Source organism: Cervus canadensis, chromosome 1 (assembly GCF_019320065.1).
Source record: "Cervus canadensis isolate Bull #8, Minnesota chromosome 1, ASM1932006v1, whole genome shotgun sequence".
NCBI lineage: Eukaryota > Metazoa > Chordata > Mammalia > Artiodactyla > Cervidae > Cervus > Cervus canadensis.
This window is the reverse complement of record NC_057386.1, coordinates 64,755,603-64,761,192: the sequence shown is the minus strand read 5'-3', so window position 1 is coordinate 64,761,192 and position 5,590 is coordinate 64,755,603.

Here is a 5,590-nt window from a genome sequence, read left to right as displayed (position 1 = left end):
AAAATTTTATGAAATTTAAACATCAGTGTCCACAGATAAAGTTTTATTGCAACACATGCATTCGTTTTCGTATTTTCCATGGCTGCTTCCACACTATATGGCAGAGTTGAGTGGCTGCTACAGAAATCTCACAGCCCGCAAAGCTGAAGATATTTACTCTCTGTCTCTTAAAGAGAAATTTTGCTGACCCCCTACTTTAGGATTACATTAGCAATCCCAGCCTCTCTTAAAACACGTGGAAAATGTTTTCATGTCACTGACTCGCCCCAGCAAACCCTTTTAAGGGCTTCTGATGGTTCAGGTGCTTGCACTAGGAAGATGTTTTCCCATTGTTAATAAGAGTCTAGATCTTGAATGTTCTCACCACCAAACAACAATAAAAAACACAGACAGACACGGTAGGAATTCAGAGGAAGGGAAGGGAGCATTTCAGAAAGATTTCACAAAAGAAAATTTGAACTTGAACTTAAAGAATGAGATAGGTTTGGGAGTGTTGGAAAGAATTAAGAGGGTGTTTTTTTTTTTCCCCAAGAATAACTCTTAGGTTCGATCCCTTGGTTAGGAAGATCCCCTGGAGAAGGAAATGACAACCCACTCCTATATTCTTGCCTGGAGAATTCCATGGACAGAGGAGTCTGGTGGGCTACAGTCCACGGGGTCACAAAAGGGTTGGACATAACTTGGCGACTAACACTTCACTTTACTTAAAGCATGATTCCTATTTAAAGCCCTGGAGTTAGGAAAGCTAACAATATGTCCAGAAAGACCAGTGGTTCATCCAATACTTAGACGATACAACAGGCTGATTTCCATTACTGGGATAAAGCAAGGACAAAGCAAGGATAAAGTGGACAAAGCAAGGACCCCCAGGGACTTCCCTAGTGGACCAGTGCATGCAATTTTGCCTTTCCATATGGGGAATACAGGTTTGATCCCTGGTCAGGGAGCTAAGATCCTACATGCCTCCTGGCCAAAAAACCAAAACATAAAACAGAAGCAATATTGTAACAAATTCAGAAAGACTTCAAAAACGCTCCACATCAAAACAAAACAAAAGCAAGGATCCCACCTTGATGTAGATTATGTTCCAGTGCCCACAGCCTGCAGTAAAAGGTTCACAGAGGATAAGAAGTGCCCAGGGTGGGGGCAGTTTCCAGGTGGAGTGGAATGCCCACCTGAGGAGCCCCCTGCCCCGGCCAGTGCCATCACTCAAAGGCATTGGAATTATGATTAGAAACAGGTGGCACCTGGCCCTGCCCTTCAGCATTGCTGCACACTCAACCTTGGGCATTTCACCCTGAGTGGGTGCCTCTGTCTCCTCATCTTTAAACCTAGGGGGTGGGACCAGATTCCCAAAGAAGGGCAATGCCAGTGAATGGTCAAACTACCATATAATTGTGCTCATTTCACATGCTAGCAAGGTAATGCTCCAAATCCTTCAAGTTAGGCTTCGGCAGTACCTGAACCAAGAAATTCCAGAAGTACAAGCTGGATTTAGAAAAGGCAAAGGAACCAGAGATCAAATTGCCAACATCCACTGGATCATAGCAAGGGGATTTCAGAAAATCTACTTCTGCTTCATTGACTACACTAAAGCCTTTGACTGTGTGGATCACAACAAACAGTGGAAAATACTTCAAGAGATAGGAATACCAGACCACCTTACCTGTCTCCTGAGAAACCTGTATGCAGGTCAAGAAGCAAGAGTTAGAACCAAACATGGAAGAATGGACTGTTTCAAAGTTGGGAAAGGAATACCACAAGGCTGTGTATTGTCACCTTGCTTATTTAACTTTGACGTACATCATGCAAAATGCAGGGCTGGATGAATCACAAACTGGAATCAAGATTGCCAGGAGAAATGTCAACAATCTCAGATATGCAGATGATACCACCACTCTAATGGCAGAAAGTGAGGAGGAACTAAAAAGCCTCTTGATGAGGGTGAAAGAAGAGAGTGAAAAAGAGGATTTAAAACTCAACATTCAAAAAATGAAGATCATGGCATCTGCTCCTACCACTTCATGGCAAATAGAAGGGGAAAAAGTGGAAGTAGTGACAGATTTTCTTTTCTTGGGCTCCAAAATCTCTGAAGATAGTGACTGCAGCCATGAAATTAGAAGACAGTTGCTCCTTGGAAGGAAAGCTATGACACACCTAGACAGCATATTAAAAAGCAGAGACATCACTTTGCTAACAAAGGTCCATATAATTAAAGCTATGATGTTTCCAGTAGTCATGTACAGGTGTGAGAGTTGGACCACAAAGAAGGCTGAGTGCCGAAGAATTGATGCTTTGCACTGTGGTGTTGGAGAAGACTTGAGAGTTCTTTGAACTGCAAGGAGATCAAACCAGTCAACCCTGAAGGAAATCAACCCTGAATATTCAGTGGAAGGAGTGATATTGAAGCTGAAGCTCCAATATGTTGGCCACCTGATGAGAAGAGCCAGCTCATTGGAAAAGACACTGATGCTGGGAAAGATTGAAGGCAAAAGGAAAAGGGGGCTGCTGAGGATGAAATTGTTGGATGGCATCACCGACGGGCTCAATGGACCTAAGTTTGAGCAAATTCCAGGAGATAGTGGAGGACAGAGGAGCCTGGTGTGCTACAGTCCATGGGACTGCAAACAGTCAGACATGACTTAGCAACTGAACAACAACAAGAAGGATCAGATCTAACTCAAGAATTTGGTGATGGTTCGTGAGTGCATGCTAAGTCACTTGAGTTGTGTCAGACTCTTTGCAAATCTGTGGATTGTAGCCTGCTAGGCTCCTCTGTCCATGGGATTCTCCAGACAAGAACACAGGAGGGAGTTGCCATGTCCTTCTCCAGGGGAATCTTTCAGACCCAGGGATTGAACCTGCGCCTCCTGAGGCTCCTGCGTTGCAGACAGATACTTTACCACTGAACCACTACTCCATGATGGTAGTTACATTTTGATTTTCAAACAAAACTCCTTGAATTTGTAGTGGAAAAAGATCTAGATAACTGCTCCTTTTGTTTTGTTTACAAGTTGCAATTGTGTTTAGTTTTCTTATTTTGCTGATTTTAAGTTCTCAAACTGTGTTTCTTTCTTTAAAAAGTACTATGCATGGTTCTGAGCTTGAGGGATCTACAATCCAGTGAGAAGTAGGATGCACACAGTGGTTAAGAGCATGGATCCAGAAGCAGATTACCTGGGCTCAGATCCCAGCTCTGCCAGGACCAGCAGAGCCCCGCCCGCTCCCCGGAGGATTTACCTGACCTGCTGGGGCCCATTCCCAGTGAACGGGGGGAGTAACAGCACCAACCACAAAGGTGTGGCAAGGGTTAAACGAGAGCAGGGGTAACGCAGTGCCTGGCTGGCAGGCTGCTCATGGATACGCTTATTATTGTAGGCAAATAATAAATATATGTGACAAAGGCAACACAAATAAGTGTGATGCAGTGTGGCTGAGGCAGTGATCAAAGTCTGCATGGGAAGAATTGTGCTACTAAGTAAGGAGTGTGTCTGTCTGGCAAAGAGAAGGCTTCTTGGGTACTGGAGGAGAAGCAGGTGTCTTCCCAGCAGACAAGTGGGATGGTGGTATTTTAAGGAGCTGAAGCTCCATGAGCAAAGATGTCCCCAACTGACCCCATCTTCCCCCAGTCATGGCTTTGTCTCCTCCGCTCCTCATCTCCCTGAATAGGACTCCTTCCCTTCCCCACCCAACCAGCTGCTCAAGATAGAAGCACTGGGGTCTTCCTTGCCGCCTTCCTCCGGCATATCCCACACCTGGTCATTCTGATTTACATCCCACACATCTCTCAAATCCGTCATGTCTCTCTCTCTCTCTCTCTCTCCCTCCATCTCTCCATCTCCATTTTACTTCTAGATCTCTCTGTATCTTTGTGTCCATCTGTATCTCTACAGGGCTCCCAGGTAGCTCAGCAGGTAAAGAGTCCACCTGCAATTCAGGAGACACGGGTTCGATCCCTGGGCTGGGAAGATCCCCTGGAGAAGGGCATGGCAACCCACTCCAGGATTCTTGCCTGGAGAGTCCCACAGACAGAGGAGCCTGGTGGGCTACAGCCCATGGGGTGACACAGAGTCGAACGTGACTGAGCATGCACACACATATCTCTATACCTCTCTCATGGCTTCCCCTTGCTCCCAAGATCAAATCCCACTTCTTGACCTTGTGGGGTCAGTTCCCTCCCTGCACCCTGCATTCCAGCAGCCTAGATTTTTTTCATGTCTCCAAATGCCTCCTGTTTCCTTTGTCTGGAATGTTCCTTCCCAATTGCCTCTCCTGCTCTCCTTGCAACTAGCAATACTCACCCTTCAAGTGGTGGTTTTAATGTCACCTCCTCAGGGACACATCCCTAACAACTGCACTTGGCTGACACTCTCTCTAGCTTCTACATACTTACCACAATCAGAATAAATTGATTATTTGTATATTTCTTGTGTATAATCTTAAATTCCACAGGGGCAGGGATTTTTTTAAATATCTTTTGCACTGATGCATTGATACAACCCCAGCCCCTGAATCAGTGACTGACAGATAGCTAGGCGCTCAAAAAACATATATTGAATGCTCATCTTCTTCTCACTATACAGTGAGTGCCTTTAGTCTGGGCCTTTGTCAGTGTTACATTCCCAGAGCCTTGTTCAGTGATCGGGCTGTCCTGGACATACCATAAACATTTGTTCGACAAATGAGCAAATGAGTGAATAATTTCAAAAGTACATCTCCCAGTGTGTTCCAAGACTGGTTCTTTTTTTTTTTTTTTTTTTTTTTTTTTTTTAGTTGGAGGCTAATTACTTCACAACATTTCAGTGGGTTTTGTCATACATTGATATGAAATCAGCCATAGAGTTAACACGTATTCCCCATCCCAATCCCCCCTCCCACCTCCCTCTCCACCCGATTCCTCTGGGTCTTCCCAGTGCACCAGGCCGAGCACTTGTCTCATGCATCCCACCTGGGCTGGTGATCTGTTTCACCATAGATAATATACATGCTGTTCTTTTGAAAGATCCCACCCTCACTTCTCCCACAGAGTTCAAAAGTCTGTTCTGTACTTCTGTGTCTCTTTTTCTGTTTTGCATATAGGGTTATCGTTACCATCTTTCTAAATTCCATATATATGTGTTAGTATGCTGTAATGTTCTTTATCTTTCTGCCTTACTTCACTCTGTATAATGGGCTCCAGTTTCATCCATCTCATTAGAACTGATTCAAATGAATTCTTTTTAATGGCTGAGTAATATTCCATGGTGTATATGTACCACAGCTTCCTTATCCATTCATCTGCTGATGGGCATCTAGGTTGCTTCCATGTCCTGGCTATTATAAACAGTGCTGCGGTGAACATTGGGGTGCATGTGTCTCTTTCAGATCTGGTTTCCTCAGTGTGTATGCCCAGAAGTGGGATTGCTGGGTCATATGGCAGTTCTAGGTCCAGTTTTTTAAGAAATCTCCACACTGTTTTCCATAGTGGCTGTATTAGTTTGTATTCCCACCAACAGTGTAAGAGGGTTCCCTTTTCTCCACACCCTCTCCAGCATTTATTGCTTGTAGACTTTTGGATAGCAGCCATCCTGACTGGCGTGTAATGGTACCT